Source organism: Stigmatopora argus, chromosome 14 (assembly GCF_051989625.1).
Source record: "Stigmatopora argus isolate UIUO_Sarg chromosome 14, RoL_Sarg_1.0, whole genome shotgun sequence".
NCBI lineage: Eukaryota > Metazoa > Chordata > Actinopteri > Syngnathiformes > Syngnathidae > Stigmatopora > Stigmatopora argus.
The window spans coordinates 1,750,375-1,773,272 of NC_135400.1; the positions used below are offsets into that span (position 1 = coordinate 1,750,375).

At 41.3% G+C, this 22,898-nt stretch overlaps 3 long non-coding RNA genes across 3 annotated transcripts; 1 reads left to right on the forward strand and 2 right to left on the reverse strand.

The window, feature by feature from the left end:
* Positions 1–5,267: 5,267 nt before the first annotated feature.
* On the reverse strand, positions 5,268–6,908 carry LOC144088169 (uncharacterized). Its single transcript, XR_013304820.1, has 3 exons — positions 6,667–6,908; positions 6,467–6,573; positions 5,268–5,847 (listed from the first exon to the last, which is right to left on the reverse strand). It is a non-coding gene; the product is annotated as an uncharacterized LOC144088169 (long non-coding RNA).
* On the forward strand, positions 5,617–11,025 carry LOC144088167 (uncharacterized). Its single transcript, XR_013304818.1, has 2 exons — positions 5,617–6,032; positions 10,211–11,025. It is a non-coding gene; the product is annotated as an uncharacterized LOC144088167 (long non-coding RNA).
* A 3,631-nt stretch (positions 11,026–14,656) lies between these two features.
* LOC144088168 (uncharacterized) lies at positions 14,657–20,093 on the reverse strand. Its single transcript, XR_013304819.1, has 2 exons — positions 19,486–20,093; positions 14,657–18,603 (listed from the first exon to the last, which is right to left on the reverse strand). It is a non-coding gene; the product is annotated as an uncharacterized LOC144088168 (long non-coding RNA).
* Positions 20,094–22,898: the final 2,805 nt, after the last annotated feature.

The following is a 22,898-nucleotide window of genomic DNA, read 5'->3' on the forward strand; positions in this document are numbered from 1 at the left end:
TAGTACCCGCGCAAATTACCCCTGATTGTGTAAAGGAGATAATGACAAAAGAAGATGTAAGCCCAAAATGTATGAAATGAAATAATGTCTACCCAGTTACAACGGCAGCAAAGGACAAGCCTAACTTTTCAACACATGTCGCGTTTAATCATTTTACCTGCTTAGTCCTCACAGGGCACGGTCCGGCACTGGGAGCGATAAATGTGACGTGGTGTGCCCACGTCCTAAAACAGACTGCACCCCTGATTCCACGTTCTGACCTATGGTGGTGGTGGGGTCAAAACAAATTATACGACTCCTGCCAAAATGACAGCAGGACTTTGTGCCTTGGTCTCACTGCTATTACCAGTGTCTGTTTTTCCATCTACAGTAGAGGAGATACAATTGGCTGCACAGAAATCCGGTATGATGGCGGGCCCCTCGCGACGGCGTCGCATGGAGAGGGTGATCCGACATACATTGATGCGATTGGCATCCACGAGGCGTACCAGATGAGTATAAGTTGGCTAATCAGATCGCAGCAGGTTGGGAGTATATTTTTCTTTTAATTACTCCAAACAAAAATGTTGATTGGATAAATTACCTGCATTACAATGTCCAAAAACTTGGAAATTATACTGAACAGGGATTTGTGGCACTAAAGGAACAACTGGCAGCCACTAGTCTGACGGCGTTCCAGGATCGTGCAGCGGTTGAAATGCTTCTTGAAGGAGCAGGGGGCGTATGCAACGTTTGAAAATGTTGCACTCAACAACACGCCCCCCACTGGGTCCCACACCAGGGCCAACGATGGCCTGCAGACCCTAAACCGCAAGATGAAAAAGCATCCTGGAGTAGAATAATGTCCGCTGACAGATTTGTGGCCTCACCAATAATGATTTGGCCTAATTATTAGCCTTTTTGCTACGATTTTGACATTATGTGGGTGTTGTATTATTCCCTGCTTAAGATCTTTGATGAGCCGACTTATAACCACTGCGATTGCCCCTACAAATTCTAAATTGCATGAATTATATCCCCTACTGAAACGTGCTGACACTAACAGTGAATTCCAGGAGCATGGTAATTACGAGGATGGATTGGACGAAAATGATCTTGTGTTCTGCTTTTCAGACCTGCCGAACGAGTAGAGCCTAAGCGGGTAAAATTAAAACAGCCAACGGTGATATCCCTCTCATTTTGAATTTGTCATAAAATGAATAACAAACATATAGTAAAAGGAGGGAATGATAGAATTATTATGGGGTGTTTCTATATGTTTTGTAAGCATTTTTAATAAGTAATAAGGCATTTTAATTACTTTTGTATAAGAGTGTCTTTAATTTGAGACTGGGACAAACTCGAGGTCACCCTGCTGGCTCCAGCTTGTTGACATAACACCTCACCCTCCAAGGACTGTTTACTGGGAGATAGACCTCGCAACCCAGCCACGCGGATGCAAGTTCGCAATGATCTACGAAGGACTCATAAATTGTTTTGTCTGGGACACCGGCAGTTTACCTTATAAAGAAATTATTATGCTTATACTGCAAATTCTTACACAGGTGTTTTTCTTTCAATGGCAATTGTTTAAATCAGATTACCTTTGAATGTTTTGGTTATGTGCCGCTAAATTACCGAAGAGTATGCTGCTCGTCAGAATGCACTGTGGACTAAGACGGCGTCACATTGCATCTCCTTCGAAGTTGTAAGCAGAATTTGTTGAAAGATGTTTTTCCTTTTTTAATTAAATATTACTAATAATGATTTAAAAGGTTTGAATCATTATTCCAACATTTGTATTTAATCATTAAATGCTGCTAGGAAGTGGATTTTACCCCATTTGTATGCATTGATTTATTGATTATTTCTTATGTGTCGCAGCTGTAGCTGCAGTCGAGGTTTTATAGCCATAAAATAGTTTTTGAGGGTTGGATTGATTCGTTGAAGGTGCTACGAGAAAATGCATGGACCTCCAGAAAAGCTCCCCTATGGCCCCTCCTGAAGATTCCATTGATGATCCAATGCCTCTTGAAACTGATGATAAATACTTGGACTAAAGCTGAATTTCCGAAACCCATTTTAACCCACTCCCCTCATTTGAGGACAGCCTTTAATTCTGTTCATATTTGATATCAAGTTTTCCCATTTTATGCAAATGTTATGAAAACATTGTAAAAATTTAAAACTTGTTAACTTGGGTTAAATCAGTGCTTTTCAATGATTTTCTGTTGCGCCCCCCCCAAAAGATGAATTCAATATTTTGCGCCCCCCCAACCATCAATACTTATTATTCCAAATGGTCTGTTAGCTTCCTTTCATTGCTTTCCCCCCTGGTTGCACTGCTTCCAGATGTGTGTTTTCATATTGAAGCATTTAACCAATCACATTTCAGCCATTATTTGTTGCCAGGATCAGAAATCTGCCTCAAAGCCTTCACAAGCAGTTCTGTGGGCTCTGCTGCATTAAACAAGACTGTTGCTTTTAACCAATCAGATTTCGAGTTGGCAACCCTACAATGCTTTTTCGCAGGCATTGCCATTTTGCTGGCTGGGATATGTCATTGCTTTCACCAACTATGATTGGCTAGCTGTAGAGAGTAGGTGGGCCAACGCCATAGTGAGGCAGCCAGAGATCGCAAACTCCACCCACAATGGCCGACAGAGGCAAAAACAAATGGATTTGGTTGCAGATTTGCTCTCAAAGCTATTTTCCAGATGGACTTTTCCAGAAAAAATGGACATCTTTAAGAAAGGGCAATCAACTCCGAAGCTAGCAAGCCTGTTACAGCCGGGAAAAGGGTGTGTGCGCCAGTTTCAGTGCGTTAACCACAAAGAGCTACCAAACTGTATTTGGAGCAAGCTGCACAAGCAAATATATTGTTGTGTTGATTTAAAGCCATTTTCAAGACGGACTATGTCAGAAACATGACAGGACAGGCTCGACTTTCAGCATTAGCTTCGATGCCGATGGAAAAGAAGGAGGAAAGAAAGGAGGATGGATATTGTGTACAGTTAAAAAGGATTTTTGGTGAGTAAAATTTGGCTATAGTATTCCTAAATAATATTTCAATTGTATGAGGTTATTATTTATGATTTTTATGTGTAGCAGCTGTAGCTGCTGTAGAGGTTTTATAGCCATAAAATAGTTTTTGAGGGTTGGATTGATTCCGATAGCAGAAGGCGCTACCCCAAAATGCACGGACCACCACTGATATAAAGTTCTAAATAAATCCCTAAGCAAACTCTAACAGTGAGCGTGCCACTGTTATCAACTGAGTGAATGTGAAATGACACTTTATATTCTAGTCTGGCAAAAAGTATGTTTCTTGAGTGACAAGCGCCCAGGTATGGCTTCGCGCCATCCTTGGCATTGCTCTGCGCCCCCCTCGGGGGGCCTTCCCCACTATTTGAGAAACACTGGGTTAAATTCAGCCAACATGATTTTTAATGACCACATTAGGTAAATTTACATTGTTTGTTTTTGTTAGGCTTTAAAATGGTCTGCTTGCTAATGGTAATGATGTCTTCAGTTGAATATTTGATTAATTTAATATTGCACAGCAACTTTTGGTTTGAAGGCAAATTTATACAAATAAAGACATCTATCAAAATTTCTGCAGGTTTATTATTCATTACTTTTCACAGTGTAATAAGGGAGTTGTCTTATATTTATTGCAGAACAGAACAACAAAAATAAAATCATCATATTTTATATTCTCTTTTTTTTAAGTAAGGTAACGTAGTTAGTTCCATAAGTGAACAACGAGGAAAGTAATGTATTTACTTATTCACAGAAGTTTGAAGTTTTACATTTGATAGAAAAAAATGTGATAGTTATCATACTAATTATCGATTTTGACTGATATTTTTTTATAGAGCAAACACAATAAACCATGATTGTGTTGTAAAGTTTGTATAGTTCTTACAATCGATTTAGATTTGAGCATAAAGGTAACTCAATATGTTTTGCCTTGTGTGAAGTGTATTAGAAAAAAATCCAAGGTTTAAAAACGTATCAAATTGTGTATTCATTCATTCTCAAATTTTCTACCGTTATTCAACACCACTTCTCCTTCTGGCAAAAGGAAAACTACACCCTAGACTAGTCGCTAGTTAGTCGTAGTGCACCCACAACCACATCTCTACCGAGGCGGAATCGATCCCTCGCTCCCCGCAACAAAGACAGGCGAAAGAGCCACTGCACCATTGGATTTTAAGTTTCCAAGGAAAAGAAAAACTAAACAGTATTCTTTGGCGACAAGTAGCACTCTTTTGTAAAAGTGCTCAAATAAATCCTCTCTGGGTTTCTCCCCTGCACTGTTTTACGATGAGGACATGTGCTGTTTCTATGGTTGGTTAATGGCTAACGTGGTCCTAACAAACAAATTATTCAAATGACATAAAGTTTTGTTGGATTAAAACGTTGCAGAATGGCAGATTTTCATTTCCCTATTTCTTCCACCACCTAGGGGAGCAAGGGAGAGAGAAAGACAGAGAAAGAGAGGAGAGAGGGGAGAGCAAGGGGGAGAGAGAAAGACAGAGAAAAAGAGAAGAAGAGAGAGAGAGAGAAGGAGAGCGAGAAAGAGAAGAAAGAGGAGAGAGAGGAGAGAGAGAGAGAGAGTAAGAGAGAGTGAGAGATAGATAGAGAGAGAGGAGTAAGGGAGGGAGGGGGTTTAAGAGAGGGGTGAGAGAAAGCATTGTTAAGCGACAAACGTTACTTGGATGAAAATAGAAAAGTAATTTAATTCTATTATTTTATCAGTCGGGAATTTTCGGCAAGGAAGAGATGCAGACATATAAATTCTAAAGATTGCTGTCTCAAAATCCCTCTAAAAATACGACTTGCGTGGTAATAACACCATCTGAAGTGTTACGAAAACTAAAACTGGAAAGATAATGCACTTGTCTATCAAAACTGATGGTTATTATCATTGGGAAAAGGGAAATACACTCAGCAAGGCCTATTATTTTCAAATGTTATCATATGCCTTATACAAATTGCAGTATTACAGCATTAATTCATTATTTTCATGCAAAACTAATAGTTTTAATTCAGTGTATTCTCTATAGGCCAAGAATTTGAAGATTTCAAACATAACATCCTGATGAAAGTCCCTCGTCTGTTTCAGCGCAAAGCATCCTACTATTAAGCATTCGTTTTAATTGATTTGATGAGACAGCAATAATCATTAGCTGTATTTGCGTTCGATCCAATAAGTTTTATGTTGAAGAGGTGTATGTTGACGAAAAACGCCAATAGCCACGGTAGACCCAAAACAATAAGTCTAAAATGTACAGCACCCTGAATTTTATTCAGATTTCACCAGCATTTTCTTGGAAGTGTCGGTGAAGGTAAAACAGGTTCGACGCATACAGTGAGACGTTCAGGATGCCAAGGGAGAGAACGGAGTAACAAAAATCAAATTGAAAAATATGACAGTGTAATCATAAAGGCTCTCATATTTTGTTGCGGGCGTGTGCCTTTACGGCTCTCTGAGTGTGTTGGGTAGTCTGAGCGATACATACTGAAAAAGAAACATGTTTGAGGCTATTGTTACCAAACAGCAGTGGTGGAAGCAGGCAGGGCTGGTTCTGGGGTGAAATGTAGAGGGGGGCGGGGGTCTTGAACCGGACACAGACGGTCTCCCGGTAAAGCTTGTTCAGTGTATATGCGAGCTATCGCCTTTCGGCATTGGCTTTATCAGCCCCTGTCCTTAAAACCTGGATCCAAAGTCCAACCTTTTCCCCCCAAATCTATCATCCGCTGACCGTTCATGTCCCACGGCGTCCGGATTTCCACACTCCGCGGCCGCTGGCGCCAGGAGCTGGTGTTGTGGTGGCGGTTTCAGCGGCTGCAAGCGGTCGCCTGCTAGGAGAGAAAACGTAGGAGAGGATTTGGCAGAAAAAAACGGAGAACTGGGAAACGAAAGGATTAATAATTCAATCATTTTTTTCACATGATGAAGAAATGTCATAATGAAGACTAATCTATAATGCGATCTTTCTGGGCACTTTCGGCACGTTTTACCGGGACCGCCGGTGCTAATAAAGGTAAGCCAGCGGGCAGGCCAGACGGCAAAGCACAAACTCTGACAACAAAGCAGAAATGTCATGTGGTTTGCGCATAGTCCTGTTTTGAGCTGTCTCGGTTGTGTATGCCCCGTGTGATGTCGGTTCAACGAGAGTTCACTGTATACTGTCTTATGGCTATACGGCCCGAACCCTCCGAACCTTATTTGCATATCTAAATTCTTTTTTTTTTGGCATTTATCTTCCATTATTCAGTCGCTGACGCCCCCTCCCCTTTTTAAGAAAAATATGCCTGGCCGTTTTGTAGCAGATTTTACAAGGACTCTAGATTTCATGCTTCCTAAATTAGCACAATTAATCTGTTTATTGTTAGTGATACCCTCAAAATTGTGTATTATGAATTATTTAATAACATGTCAATTACACAGACCAGCGATCCCCAACCCTCTTCTCACCGCGGACTGGTAAAGCTTTTCCTGTTTTCTTGCGGTCTCTGGGGGTGGCGGGGGTGTTATCTACGACGACGACCTTTCATTAGTTTCACTTTTCAAGCCTCCTAAAGCTGGGAAAAGATCAAGAAAACGCATATATGTAACGGTCCGACCGACATAGTCACTGAATAGGTTTCTTTACTACAAGCTTCGGCGACTCGGACCTGGAGGAAGAGCAGCTGCGTCGTGAGAACGTAGAGCGGTGACACGTTAAAATCTGGGAAACGCGGCATACTTACAGTGCGTGTCCAGCCTTATGTAGGAGATTGTGATTTGTTTTACTTGGATTTAGAGGCAACCCCTTTGTGTAATTGATGTTTACGAATTTTAAACTCCGTGTTCCGTCAATATCATTCCCTATTGCAATTGAAGTTATTGTTGGTGATACTGTGATTTCCGAGGTGACAGAAAACGCACCTCTTGTTAAAATTAAAAAAGGAGAGAAAACAGCAGTCTCGTCAGAAATAGGAGTTTGTTCAAGCCTCATCTAAAAGGAAAATAAAGGGTGCAATATTAAATATTTAAGCAATTCGGCAGTCTTTTCCGTTTTCTTCTGTGTGCATGCGAAGGTGTAATAGTGTTGAGGCATTATTGGGCGAACTTCCCGCTGAACTGGGTGAGTTATTTATTTACAGTGTGATTGGTTTGGAGTCTTTGAGATCTGGCAACCATTGGCGGTTGGCTTTTTATCTCTATAAACGCTCTTTAAACGCCTCGTATGCATGGAGTTTAAAACATGATTATTTATTTATCCGACGGACCAGCACCAATTGGTTTATGGACTGATTTCGTTCTGCGAACCGGTGATTAGAGCCCAATGACACAGACCAGATCACACAATTGATCTCTGTAATACCTTAGCATTTAAGAATTAAATGTAGGAAATTTTCATAGAATTTTCAGTAACGATTATATACTGGTTTTCCTTCTCGTGGTTTTCATGGTGTGTTATTTCAGGCGCCATTTGTAATTTTATATCACAGGATGAAGCAGTAACAGGGCACCAAGGCCGTCTTGTCTACCCTCCATTGCTCTTTCCTTTGTTTTTGTTTTTGTGCATGCATTTGTCATAACTAGCATATATTTCGGGGTGATGTCTAAGAAAGTGTGTGTTTTCATTAAACTGAAGCCTGTACAAGTCAGAGGCAGAGACAATATGTGGCCCTTTTAATTTGTGAAACTGCTATGATTTAATAACATAGTCCTTCTACCCACACTGATGCTGCTCCCATCCCTTTCCTTTCTCCCTCTGCTTCCGACTATTCCTCAGAGTAAATAATTAGGATTCCAGCTTGTCTAGCGGAAGATAAATGGCTGGCATGTGTGACATGTGGACAACTGACAGAAACTGCTCTGTGTCATCTTCGGATGATAAAAAAAGTATTGGTTAAAAAAAACAATGTAAATTGTAGGATAATTGTTTCCATACTAATTAAATATTTTTCATTTCTCATCTCATCTATTTTTCATATCTTTAATATGAATTAATTCATTCATTTTCCTCACTAGTATCGTGGGCTGTAAACCAGCCAATTACGGGCACCACATGAGAGAGACCCTGAATCGGTGGCCAGACAACCGCAGGTTACAAGTAGATAGAGAAGCAATCGTGCTCAAACTCATACATAGGGGTAATGTATAGTGTTTAACATGCTAAAACCTGAATGGTTTTGAGGATGTGGGAGGAAACCTGGGGGGAATATTCAAACTCCACACAGGAAGGTCTGGACCTGGGATTGAACCCTCGACCTCAGTAGTGTGAGATCGACATGCTAAACACTCATCCACTGGGCCACCCCATTGTTTTCTATTAAATATCATAAATACTTTTTCATAAACTAGACTGGAATATTCTGTGTGCAGAGACAACATCTTCATCTAAAATGTTTTATTTTGCCTACTTGTCTGTCTCTGTCTACCCATCTACCTACTGTCCATTTATCCCTTCTTCTTTTCCTTCGTGCCCGCCTAATAGGAAAACTAGCTTCAAACCTATTGAGCAAGTAATGCAAAAATAAATAATAGATAATATAATCAGGTATCCATAAAAAATGTTTGTATTATTTATTTATGTGATAAACAGTCATTCATTCATTTTCTGAACTACTTTATCCTCACTCGCGTGGGGATGGGGGATCCTGGAGCATGTTTTGTGAACAAATTTACCTAATGTATGACTACAAAAACATTTTAATTAGCAGCATTGAGGGGCTAGCTGGGTTAGTCAATTTAGTATACAGTAAACTTGGAATACGAGTTCCCCGACATATGAAGAATTTGAGATACGAGTAAAATTCCGAGCAAATATTTACCTTGAGATACGAGACAAATTTTGAGATTTGAAGTTTATGTTACGTTATGAGCACATCCGTCAAGTCTCTCTCTCTCTCTCTCTCTCTCTCTCTCTCTCTCTCTCTCTCTCTCTCTCTCTCCCTCTCTCTCTCTCTCTCTCTCTGTCTGTCTCTCTCTCTCTCTCTCTCTCTCTCTCTCTCTCTGTCTCTCTCTCTGTCTCTCTCTCTCTCTGTCTCTCTCTCTCTCTCTCTCTCTATCTATCTCTCTCTCTCCTTTCTCTCTCTTTGTCTCCCATCCGCGAACTCTGCGTTTCATTTTATTATTAAACATCATAACCACTAGTTATTTGTTACTCTGTTAGTAGATGGTGAATTAAAACCAATGAAAATGTTTTTCCATTGTAATGTCCTGTTTTTGGTCTATTTTTCATAGGGTGTGAACGAATTAACTTGTATTTAGTTAATTTCTATTGGAAACGTTGATTTCAGATACGAGTAAATCGACATACAAGCTCAGTCCCGGAACGCATTAAGCTCGTATCTCAAGGTATGACTGTATAGCCTATTGACCAATTTGGCGCTGACATTATAAAACTAATTTTACAGTCATTATGATTAACACCAAGGCAGCTACATTATCTAATGAAACAACTACACATAGCTCGAGGTGCAGTTGAATAAATGCAAGGAAATGTGTTATTTTTAGCAAATACTTAGCTTGCTGTGTGTTGTGACCCCTGATGTATTCAACTACATTCATCCATTCATTCTCCGTACCACCTATCCTCACAAGGGTTATAGGGGGTTCTGGAGCAAATTTCATGGGCAGCAGGCAGGGACACCTTGAATTGATGGCCAGCCAATTGCAGGGCACCTGGAGATGGAAAACCATTCACACTCACATTCATATCAAGGAGCAATTTAGAACATGGGGAGAACATGCAAATTCCACACAAGAAAGTCCGAACTTGGGATGAAACCCTTGATCCCAGAACTCTTAGGCCAACGCACGAATCACTCGGCTACTGGGCCGTCCTATTTATAATAAGTATTGTAGAAATTTAGGTTTTCATATTCACGCAAATGTTGTTATTATAAAGTTATTTCAAAATCATACCTAATGCATGTTAGTGCATTAAGCCAAACATCACTAGTATATCTAGAATGTGTGGGGATGTTTATTTGTGTGACTTTCTTTGATATATGTGTGTTTGCCCTCGCATGTGTGTAAAGAAAGAGGTCTGCCCTCCTCGTGCCCCCACCACTGTAGCATCTGCAGCCTGTGCTTGGCTCAAAAGGAGGGTGGGGGTATGAAAGAAGAAAAGCGCTGGTTTCTATTCATGTCATGGCGCCTTTCAGTGGCAGAAGATGGATTTATCTATCTCATTTCTTATTTCTGCTTTTCCTAACCTTTTAGGTCAAATTGCAAGGGGCCGTTGGAAAGACACTGTCATGTGACCCTGGGTGCCAAATGGTCTTCTAGCAGTGGTTCTCAACAAGGGCCAGCGCTAAAGAAGACTTTGCCACATTCCGCAGACATGCAGAAGACAACATACTATGACAATTCAAATCTTTTTGGTGGATATGCATCCTATCAGATGCAGGGGACAGCCACTGCCCCTGTCAATGGCTTTGGGACCTATGAAGTCCCAGGATCTCATCAGCAAACTTTCCAGGCAGAAACCCAACTGGATGTTGACTCTTACCACCAATCTGCCTGCTCTTTGCAGTCATTGGGTGGTAGCAGTACGCACCAGCAGCAGCAACAGCCGTCCAAAATCAAGGAGCCAAACAGCATTTGCATGAGGCCCACCCTGCCTCCTGATCACTGCACTGGTTCTCAAATCTCCCCACCATTGGCTCCCAATTCAAGCAATGGTAATACTGTAGTTTTTCAGCCAGGGTGCAATGTTGGTGCCTTGTCAACCCCCAAATTAGGGCACATAAGGTCATCAAATTCTTCCTCCTCTACATCATCCTCCACTTCCTTTACCTCCTCTTCACTGCCATCCAATCCAACTTTGGCTAAGCAGATATTTCCCTGGATGAAAGAGTCCCGGCAGGCAACGAAGCAGAAAAACTCTTCATTCAGCAACAACTTGGAAAATGGTGTGTTTTACCCATCTTTTCAATTGTTAGCTCCCCATCACATGAGCAACTAAATAATTTGATATCATCTCGATCAATGTGCCTTGCATGAAACATTACAATAAAAAGTGATGTACAAGCATCTTATTTTGCCCACTGATCACTACTCTTTGTAACATCTCTACATTTAGTTTTGATTGATAATTTTGATATCAAAACTAACTATTAATTATTTAAAAATAGTTGACAATCAAATTACCATATTTACTCACATATAACCGCTTTTGTCGGACAAAAAAAAGATGACTGAATCGAGGGTACGGCTTATATGCGCATAAAAACACGACATGCACAAAACTGCAAGTTGACACCCCCATGGCTCAATGACGTCACTACAAAATGACGCCGTGACGTCATGACGCAATGGCGTTGTGACGTCATGACACAAGCGAATGCAGTCAATACTTCAAAATAGAGAAAAGATAAACAGATCAAACGCTAAACAACATTTATTTTGACGTCTATGAATGAAATTCAGGAGACAAAAAAACATACGTATCTTGCATAAAATGTGAAAATTGCTCGCTCAGGGCACAGCCATCTTACCTAGGTCCCGGGCAGCCATCTTACCTAGGGCACTGCCGTCTAAACCTGGGTAAGGTTTTATTTTTTGTTCAAAGTAACACATTGGTACTCCCTATTAAAAACATGAATATGAAGGTGAGAATTGGGAATCACGGCATATACGCGAGAAATTGTAAAATCCAACCATTTTAGGGCAATTTTAAGGGTGGGGCTTATACAAACGGGCGGTTTATATGCGAGTAAATACGGTACGCACTACATTATAGATTCTGTAAGGTCATTTTGATAATTCCCTTCTACATGAATCTCTTTGAAAATAAGTTCTGTTTTGATCTGATTTTTGAAGTTTTAGTTTTGGGTGGGCCACCTGATGGTGTAGATTCATTTGGTATTTTCGTTGTTAATTTAAGTGTTGGTTTTATTCACAATTTTATATACAGTAGTACCTTGAGATACGACCTTAATGCGTCCCGGGACTGAGCTCATATGTCGATTTACTTGTATGTCAAATCAACGTTTCCCATAGAAATGGACTACTAAATACAAATTAATTCATTCCAACACTGAAAAAAAACACAAAAAAACAGGATATCGGAATGGAAAAACAGTTTATTTGTTCTAATTCGCCGTCTATTTACAGAGTAACAAATAACTAGTGGTTATGATGTTTAATAGTACTAAAATTAGACGGATTTCGCGGAGGGGAAAGAGAGAGACTTTTTGTACGGCAACGCGCTCGTAACATAAGGTAAACAAATTTAAATGAACTTGGATTACGATACAGACACACAAAAAATAAATGTAATCTAACTTTAAACAAAACTCAATTCTAATTTTGTTTTAAAGAAGGTAAAAAAAACTTTCTTCTCCCGGGTTTGCTTCATTTGGCCCGCCTCCACCCTGACTTTCAGCTGGTTTTTAAAAGGAACCTATCAAGTGTTGTTCAAAATATTCAGAAAATGATGCAAACAAATGTCCTCAGAATAGGATAACACACGACCACTTGCCAACTTGCCCGGGAAGTAGTACTCCTCTCGTATTAGCGAGCAAGCTCTGCCAATCTGCACTGACTCACGGGGAAAAAACCACAGAAAAAATGTAATGCTCCCCCCTGTGCTCGTAGATACATTTACACGAGGGAGTTCCGGGGAGAAAAACAGTGGCCATGATGTTCTTATAAGCAGCCTCTCGCGTTCGCTGTATGACGTATATCAAAATTTGTCTCGTATCTCAAGATAAATATTTGCTTAAAATTTTACTCGTATCTCAAATTGCTCGTATGTCAGGGCACTCGTATGTCAAGATAATACTCTATTACACTACAATTGGAAATTCGCACTTTATAAGGGGTGACACAAGATATGCAGACAGAGACTTATGGGTATTGATCATTTTTAAAAACAATAAAATCTCATCTCATCTCATTTTCTGAAATGCTTTATCCTCATTAGGGTCAGGGGGGGAGCTGGAGCCTATCGCAGGTGACTCCGGGCCAGAGGTGGGGGATAGCCTGGATCGGTGGCCAGCCGATCGCAGGGCACAAGGGACGGACAACCATGCACACTCACACCCATACCTAGGGGCAATTTAGCGTGTCCAATCAGCCTACCTTGCATGTTTTGGAATGTGGGTGGAAACCGGAGTAGCCGGAAGAAACCCACGCAGGCCCGGGGAGAACATGCAAACTCCACACAGTTGGACAGACCTGGATTTGAACCCGGGAAACTAGAGCTGTGATACCGACGCGCCAACCACTCCTCCGCCGGGCCTCAAACAATAAAATGTACAATTTTCAGAGCTGCCAACTACTCCGGAATTTCAGGAGTTTATCCGGAAATCCAAGGCAAACTCCGGACAACCTCCCCAAACTACGGAAATCCCAAAAAAAATTCAGTTAATTTTTTTTGAAGCAACTATTTCGGAAAAGTACCAAATTTCCCATTTAAAGGCCTCAAAATTCGCACCACCGCTACGGCCTCCGCCATCTTGATTCAATTGCAATGTAAACTGGAAGAATTCGGTAACACGAGAGCATTTTGAATCATCCGAGTTACAAGTTCTGACGGATGATTCGTCTTGTGCGACTTCAGCGCATATTGATTTTGCGTGAATGACATTCACTCCGGATAAACTCCGGAAATGGGACAAGGTTACTCCTGAAATGGGGTGAATGGAGGTTGGCAGCTCTGCATTTTTCTGGAGATTCAGAGAAACACTCAGAAACACACTGTGTTCTTCAGAATTGTTTCTGCCTCGGATGATTCGAACATGCACGATTGTGTTGACAAAGGAAACATGCTAAACACATTAGCATCAACATTAGCAAACACGGAGTATGATTTTCAGTTGGCTAGGTCATGCCTAACGGAATTCTAGTACTGACAGCACAAGCCATTTATAAAGCCTTATTCCGTGAAATCATTTTTTCATCTTTTTGCGGGACTATGGTGGACTCACTCTGGCAGTGAGTTCCTGATTTGTGTACCTTTGACCCTCATTCTTCATGAAGTTCTAACGTTGCTTCTTGAGTTTTTCTTTGCATGCTTAATGCAGCTTTATTCTTATCTTTTCATTATGGGCCCAAGAAAGTTATGGTGCATGTAAAAACAAGAAACATGCTGTTATTAAAGTGTTAACAAACCCAGCTCGCCAAAGGCAATGGTCGTTGGTTCGATTATATTCGATATTTCACCAAACGTAACATAATTTGAAGTTGTGTTTATGTGTGTGTACGTATGCTAACACAGCTGCAAAACATTTCCCTCCTTCTCTGCCCTCAACTATGCACACAACCATCTATCCCAATGAAAAATGTCTTTGCATGCCTTATTAATTTTAATTAATAAATGATTTTCTCTTTTTTATTTTTTTTATTTCATACGTCAAAATAGGTATACTTTTATCATTCTTACAAGGTTTTGGGGATGATATTGGGGATCTTAGAACGGGTTGGAAAAAAGTAAAGCTTTAACATGTAAAATGCATCTCTACTTAGGAAAAATATGAGTTAAAAAAACACATCTGGAACGAATTAATTTCTTAAGTCAATATACCACTGTATTAAGTAATAGGACAATTGAAGGTCTTGCAAATTTTAACTAAATATTAGCACAGTGGTACCTCGAGATACGAGTGTCCGATGCACTATGAACATTCACAAGATCAAACACAAGTAAAGCACACTGAGACAGATGAGTGAGATTTTTAAGGAGGGTCCGATGACTCTACTTCTACAGAAAATATTTTACTTAGGGCAAGATTTCATGACATACAAATTCTCTATGACAAGGGACATACAAATTCCCTGTTACAAAGATGCAGCGCGACAGTGACACCGATGATGGTGCTGATACTGATGATGTTAAAGGCTACATATAACCATATAAACAAAGGACATACCCTATTACAAAGATGCATGGTTTTGAAACCGATGGTTGTGATGTGGATGGAAGGTCTCTATGACATGGCCATGACACGGATTTAAGGTGATGTCATAGATTGAAACATTATTTGATTACTTTCAAGATTATTTCACATTTCCCCCCTATAGTAACTAAAATCATTTTTATTAATCACATCAATTTGTATCCTTCCTCTACGGGTTTTAAAATACAAACATCATCATCAGTTACTCTTCGCAGGGTATGGAAAATAACAAAATCACTTGTCAGGGCACCATCTTAATAGTCAAAACAAACATTTACACAGAGGACACGGCATCCTGGGATTCGTCACACTTCAAAGGAGTGCGAGATTCTCCAGCATGGTTTGACATGCGGTGGTACTGTATGTTGCTGTAAGCTACTAGCGTGTGCTGGATTCAAGGTATTGCATCGCTTTACGGTGAGATGGGGTTGCGATAACAATGTAGCTGTTATGGCCAGGTGTCTTGCTGGTGACAGGAACGACATTTGTGTTTGTGTTATCAGTAGATCATCAGTCCGCTGGCTGTCGGAGTCTGATGTGACCACGACTCCTCGCTTCTGGTCTCCAGAAATCGCACCATGCGTCCTAGGTCCTTCCAGGGCCTGTGGGGTTTGCTCTTTATGGGCACGTGGGGTGTTATCCCAAACTGTAGGAGTTTTTCCGCTTGAGGTGGCAAGTCCACTGAGGTGGCCACATCTCCCTCTGTCGTGGTGTACAGGTACTCCAATCGAACTAGTTGGGGTCCTAGTCGCTCGAACTGTTTAACAAATTCTGTTCAGGGTTTCCCAAACTTCATGGTGATGTGTAGTCGCCAGTGGGTTTGTGCTTGGCCATCTACATCTTCAACTTTGGTTTTTAACTGTCGGACTACAGATGAGGGCCCTTGTGTTGCTAAATCTAGGGAGTAGAACGTACGAGGTTCCTCTTGACCTTCGACTACTTGGATCTCCATCTCCTCCCATCTGTGTACTGGTTTCATGCCATCATCTGTGGGGATAAGGCTGATTCCCAGTTTACGGAGTAGGTCTCTTCCCAGGAGGTTCACAGGACAGTTATTACTCAGGATGAACTTTGCTTCGTGGTTTCGTCCATTTTCATCTGTTATTTTTATCTTCCTCGACTTCTTCAATAGTTCCATGTGTCCTCCTGCTCCAATCACAGTGATCCATTCTCTTCCTGGTATCAATCCTGGCACTTGGTCTTTGATGACTGATTTATCTGCTCCAGTGTCACATAAGAATGTTATTGGTGTTTGTCTTTTTCCCACCAGTAAGGTGTAGTATGGTTTGCTGTCTTGTCCCGGAGGGTGGACATGATTTCGGTTAAGTCTAACACTTCTGCTGGCGAGCTTCGTCCTCCTCATCACTTTCTTCAGTTTCGTCCTCTCTGTTAGGCTTCTGTTTCTCTTCCCTCTGGCGTCATTCTTGATATTGATGTTCAAGGTTGAACGGTGGGGGTCTCTGGTTCCCCCTGTGTGGATTTTTGCAGTCTCGAGCAAAGTGTCCTCTCTGTCCACAATTGTAACACTTGCCTTCTGGGTTTGCTCTTCTTGGTGGGCCGGGTCTTCCTCGGCCTCTTCCTCTTCCACGTCCTTGTTGGTAGAATACTTCTGATGACCCTTGGTTCACCAATGAGGCCATGGCTTGGGTCAGAATATTGACTCCTGCGCTTGTCTGCTTTTGGCGGTGTCTCTCCTCAGCATGAATCACCCACTCCATTAGTTGATTCATTGGCATGGTTCGGTATGTGACACAGTACTTCTGCACGAACCCTTCCAGGAACCCTTGTCTCAGTTGAGCTTGGTACACCCCTTGGTCATTTTGGTCTTCCATGATCCCACTGTGAGTTTTGAACACTTCTTCAAATCTTGCTCTGAAGTTATGAACTCCACCTGGTTCCTGTTTTGTGGCACTGATCTTGTCATAGCTTGGTGTGGGGCGCCACATGTCTATGGGAGGTCAAGGTTAGGTGGTTGTGCAGGTGAGTAGACGTCAGATGAGTGTTTCACGGACAAAGGTTTGGGAACCGTCCGACTTCCAGTCTACTCAGAGTCACCTATGTCTCGAACTACCTTGACCTGGGATTAGTGAATCCACGTCCACCTTTCACCGATCCTTACTGCTGTGGGGGTGGTGAGTTGAACCACGAATGGGCCTTCCCAGCATGGCAAGGACCAGGACTTCCTTTTTATGACTCGAATCGGGATGCCCTCGTTTGGGCCTGAGGTTATGTCTGTTATAAATTTAACAGTTCCTACAAAAAAAAATTAAAGTAGGTATTTAGACCTCTGGGACCAACAAAAAAAATTTAAAGTAGGTATTTAGACCTCTGGGACCATCATTTGTCCATCATCTCCCCTGTTGAGACATGGCTCCACCCATGGCTCAGTTTTGGAATAGATTTTTTTGGTAGGCACGGCAGGCCTTTAGCTGTGCACAAGTCTTCCGCAGACTGTGCCTTACATTTGCATACAGCTATTTGGTTGGGCTTAATACTCCAATGAACAAAAATCATAAATCTTACTTATTCCATCACTATAGTTTGTGAAAATCTAAATGCCTTATCAGTCAAAATTAAATAGTTAGCTGGTATTCTATTTTGATCACTGCTTTCTTGTTAAGTTCAAGAACTATATTTGTTTTTTCCTTTCCTGTAATTACACAAACTAAGTAATCATAATAAAAAAAGAAAAATACAAAAAGCAAACCAGGCTTTCTCCTCAGGAAAACAGCTTTCCAGTTCTCTGCAACAGTTACATTCACATCAATTAATATCCAGAAACAAATGCACACATCTATAATTCTGAAAAGAATTGAACCCACTAAAATGTAACCACCCCTTGTTTGTCAAGGTTAATATTTTTAGCTTAACTGTCCTTTAGAGCAATTAAAACTCATTACTTATAAATGCATACTAGTCAAGTCCCAATTCATTCAATAATGTGTATCGCGTTGCATATTAAACTCAGTTGTTTGAAATTCAAAATATCCCAATTTGCAGTCTTTTTTTAATCAAATGTAACATTCCATTGTCTTTGGAGTTTGTCTATCATCTCCCATAAAACTTTCTTAATCAATATTTTTCCTAATATTTTCTTAATTTTTCAATAGTCAGTCATGAAGTTAAAATCTAGTTACATTTCTATCCATTTTAGTTTCTTTTTTCTTTCTGATCATTTACTCTGTAACAAGGTTTAGTCTCAATTGAAACGCTTTCACCCCTTTTCATGGATTAACACAATTTGGGTGCCATTATTACTATAAATCAATGGTTCTTTGGAATTCCATATCATGCACTGTCTTTGTTTTTCCATCTCAGTGCTATCAAATTCCGCATTTCGCATAGCAGATGTGTTCCTTCACTTCAAGTTTAACATTGTGAGTACTGCTGCTGCATTTTCATCAAAAATTTAATTTGGTGAAATCTATTTTTTCCATAATTTGTCGCTGCCATCCCTGAAAGGGCCTTTTTGGCAATTTCAGAAATTGATTCCAAGTTTCTAAATCATTTTCCACTTTGACATCTAATCGATTGATCATATCTCGGTGGTCAGCCAATAAAAAACACAAAAAGACAGACAACCATTCACGCTCAGACTCATAATCAGACATCGGTGGTCTGCAAATTTTCATCACCGGTGAAGACCGCAATCCCATGTCTGGGCTTCTTGGCAGCTCACCTCCTTTTGCTGACCTATCAGCACCAATCATTCTCAAAAGAAATAGGTTAACATCATTTGGTTGACATCAATTGTTTGATGCTAATACAATACGTTATTTTACATAAACCTGCTAGGTACAATTTACCTAATAATTTGGATGAATGCCATTTTTGCATTATTGTCGTCATGTTTGATATCATTAATATTCAAAATTATTCTTAATACTTAAGTCTAAATCACAAATCACTCATTTTGCTAAAATAGCTAAATTGTGCTATCTGAATTCCTATTGAATTTCTCATCAGTTTTGTTTACTCAAGATAAGAGCCATTTTCTGTAGCTCACTATTAACACAATTAAAATGTACAATAAGTAGATTAGAGAAAATAACCTATGTCATAATATTGTCGATTTTCTATTTCTCTCTAGGGACGTCCCGTCTTAATTTATTATCTCTTAATACTTATTTTGTTATCTTATTTATCCGCCGAAGTAGCCTCTTTAGTCATTTATTTTCTTATTTTGTGCGGTAATCATTGTTTTATAAGTGCGTCCCAACGCACCTCCTGGTTTTATCTATTTCCCCCTATGAGGATTATGCATGCTATCAGTTATTATTCTATTTTTCTTTTATATTGAGCTCTGTTTTACTCACTCTCTTGGCACGGTATTTCTATACTTTTACTTTATTTTTTAACAATCTCCGAAAATCCCTGACGGGGGTTGCGACTCCCCTCAATACAATCTTAAGAATTCCAGATTCCTTTACCTACTACAAGTATCATGAAATCCCTGATTTCATATATAATCACGAAAATGTTCCCTGAACAATTACTCGGACTATATAAGTGAAATTTCTACTGTGACTTCTCAATAATTTAAACAATCCAATAGCAGAATTTTGACATTATAGAAACAGGAATTCTGCTCACCTTTAGTTGATTTCAGGCCTGTTTTAAGAAGTCGCCGAAGAAGTTTCTGGGCAGTGCCGGACTGCCCCCCTGTGTAGTCTCAAGTCCCCGACTTGAATAATTATCACGTCCCAGACGTGAGTCATATTTCTCCTAGGGAAACGGTGCCTTATGCTAGATTGATTTTACGAATTAATTTTAACCGCGCCTTACTGTCTCAGGTGCTTGTCCTGGTTCGATGAGATTCGGCACTGGACCTCGGGGTGACGGGGGACCAATCCCTAATGGCCCCTTCGCTAAATGGGGGATGGCTGACGTTATCTTGGCCTCTCGATTCCCCGTCGTCCCGATGCCACAGATCTTGAATCCCGGGTATTTTCGGCACCAAAATGTCCGATCCACTATGAACATTCACAAGATCAAACACAAGTAAAGCACACCGAGACAGATGAGTGAGATTTTTAAGCTTCTGCAGGAGGGTCCGATGACTCTACTTCTACAGAAAATATTTTACTTAGGGCAAGATTTCATGACATACAAATTCTCTATGACAAGGGACATACAAATTCCCTGTTACAAAGATGCAGCGCGACAGTGACACCGATGATGGTGGTGATACTGATGATGTTAAAGGCTACATATAATCATATAAACAAAGGACATACCCTATTACAAAGATGCATGGTTTTGAAACCAATGGTTGTGATGTGGATGGAAGGTCTCTATGACATGGCCATGACACGGATTGAAGGTGATGTCATAGATTGAAACATTATTTGATTACTTTCAAGATTATTTCACAACGAGCTTAATTCGTTCCGGGACTGAGCTCGTATGTCGATTTTCTCGTAACTCAAATTAACGTTTCCCATTGAAATGAACTAAAAACAAATTAATTTGTTCCAACCCTCTGAAAAAACACAAAAAACAGGATATTGGATTGAAAAAATGTTTTATTTTTTCTAATTCACCATCTATTAACAAAGTATCAAATAACTCGTGGTTTAATAGTATACTAAAATGTGTTTAACAAAACTAAAATTAGACGAATTTCGCAGAGGGTAGAGAGAGAGAGGGACAGAGAGGGGGGCAAGGGGGGATACTTTTTGCACGGCAACGCTCGTAACATAACATAAACAAATTTAAATGAACTAGGATTACGATTTAGACACTCAAAAATAAGTTTCATCTAACCTTACACTAAACTTAATTCTAATTTTGTTTTACATTTTTAAACCTTTCTTCTCCCTGGCTCTGTTTGCACCGCCTCCACCCTGAATTTCAGATGCAACCTTTGCTTTGTATTCTCTTCAAAATATTCCGAAAATTATGCACACAAATGTCCTCACAATAGGATAACGCACGACCACTTGCCAACGAGTAGTATATATAACTCGTATTGTGATCGCCTCGCCATTCGCAATGACTAACGGGAAAAAAACACTGCTCCGCCCAGTGCTCGCAGAGACATTACAAGAGGGAGTTGCGACCAGAGATACATTTCACGAGGGAGTTGCAACCAGAGATACATTACACGAGGGAGTTGCGGGGAGAGAGACAGTGCCCATGATGTTTCTATGAGCAGCCTCTCGCGTCCGCTGTCTGCTCGTATATCAAAATTTGTCTCGTATCTCAAGATAAATATTTGCCTGAAATGTTACTTGTATCTCGAATTGCTCGTATGTCGGGCCACTCGTATGTTGACGTGCCACTGTATATAATTTAACATGCCAAAGAAATAATGTTCGACAAGCCTGACAAGTTGGAATAAAAACATTACCAAATGTATGTAATAAGGCTTCAAAATAGTGATCAATAAGGCTGCCATCATAGGTTTCAGAAGCTGCAGGCGTGTTCACTGGCTGCACTCAAACCATAATCCACTGAAGTGCCAAATGTCATCTACCTCTACTTACGATGGAGAAAATGGATGCAACTTTGCTTTTTGTTGACACAACCTATCTTTCTAGGGGTTTTAGAGGTGGGGGATCATAGTGCAAACAACTGAGGAGATTGGTGCCTATATGTTGGGGTTTACCCCAGTCGACGAAAGGGTAGCCTCCCTCCGTCTTCAGGTGGGGGAAGGGACCTGATTGTTGTTTGTGCATATGCACCAAACAGCAGTGCATAGTACCCACCCTTTTTGGAGTCATTGGAAGGGGTCCTGGAGAGTGTTCCTTTGGGGGACTCACTCGTTCTGGTGGGGGACTTCAATGCTCACGTGGGTAATGACAGTGAGACCTGGAGGGGAGTGATTGGGATGAACAGCCCCCCTGATCGGAGCCCGAGCGGTGTTCTATTGTTGGATTTCTGCGCTCATCATGGATTGAAAATAATGAACACCATGTTCAAGCATAAGGGTGTCCATTTGTGACCTTGGTACCAAGACATCCTAGGCCGCAGTTTGATGATCGACTTTGTGGTCGTGTCGTTGGACCTGCAACCGCATGTCTTGGACACGCGGGTAAAGGGAGGGGCGGAGCTGTCAACCGATCACCACCTGGTGGTTAGTTGGCTCCGATGGTGAAGGCGGATGCCCTCGCAGCCCGGGAGACCCAAACGTTTCGTGAGGGTCTGCTGGGAATGCCTGGCAGAGTCCCCTGTCAGAAAGAGTTTAAATTCCCACCTCTGACAGCTTCTCTTATGTCCAGGAAGAGGCGGGGGACATTGAGTCCGAGTGGACCATGTTCCGCGCTTCTATTGCTGAGGCGGCAGACCGGAGCTGCGGCCGCAATGTGGCCTGTCTTGGCGGCGACTCCAGAACCCGCTGGTGGACACCGGCAATAGGGGATGGCGTCAGACTGAAAAAGAAGTCCAACCAGGCCTTTATGGCCCACAGTACTTCGGTGGCAGCAGACGGGTACCGGGTAGCTAAGCGGCACGCGGCTCTGACCGTTTCTGAGGCAAAAACCTGGGCATGGGAGGAGTTCAGTGAAGCCATGGAGAACGACTTCCGGGTGGCTTTAAGGAAATTTGGGTCCAACATCCGACAGCTCAGGAGGGGAAAGCAGTGCACCATCAAGAAAGTCTAAAGTGGGGATGGGGCACTGCTGACCTCAACTTGGGATGCAATGAATTGGTGGGCCGAATACCTTGAAGACTTTCTCAACTTCACCAACACACCTTCCCATAAGGAAGCAGAGCTGGGGGGCGCTGGGGCGGATTCTCTGATCTCTAGGGTTGAAGTCACTGAGGTGGTTAAAAAGCTCCTCGGTGGTAAGGCCCTGGGGGTGGATCAGATCCGCCTGGAGTTTCTAAAGTCTCTGGATGTTGTGGGGCTGTTTTGGTTGACACGCCTCTGCAACATCGCGTGGACATCGGGAAGAGTGCTTCTGGATTGGCAGACCGGGGTGGTGGTTCCCCTTTTTAAAAAGGGGGACATGAGGGTGTGTTCCAATTATCAGGGAATCACTTTCCTCAGCCTCCCCGGGAAG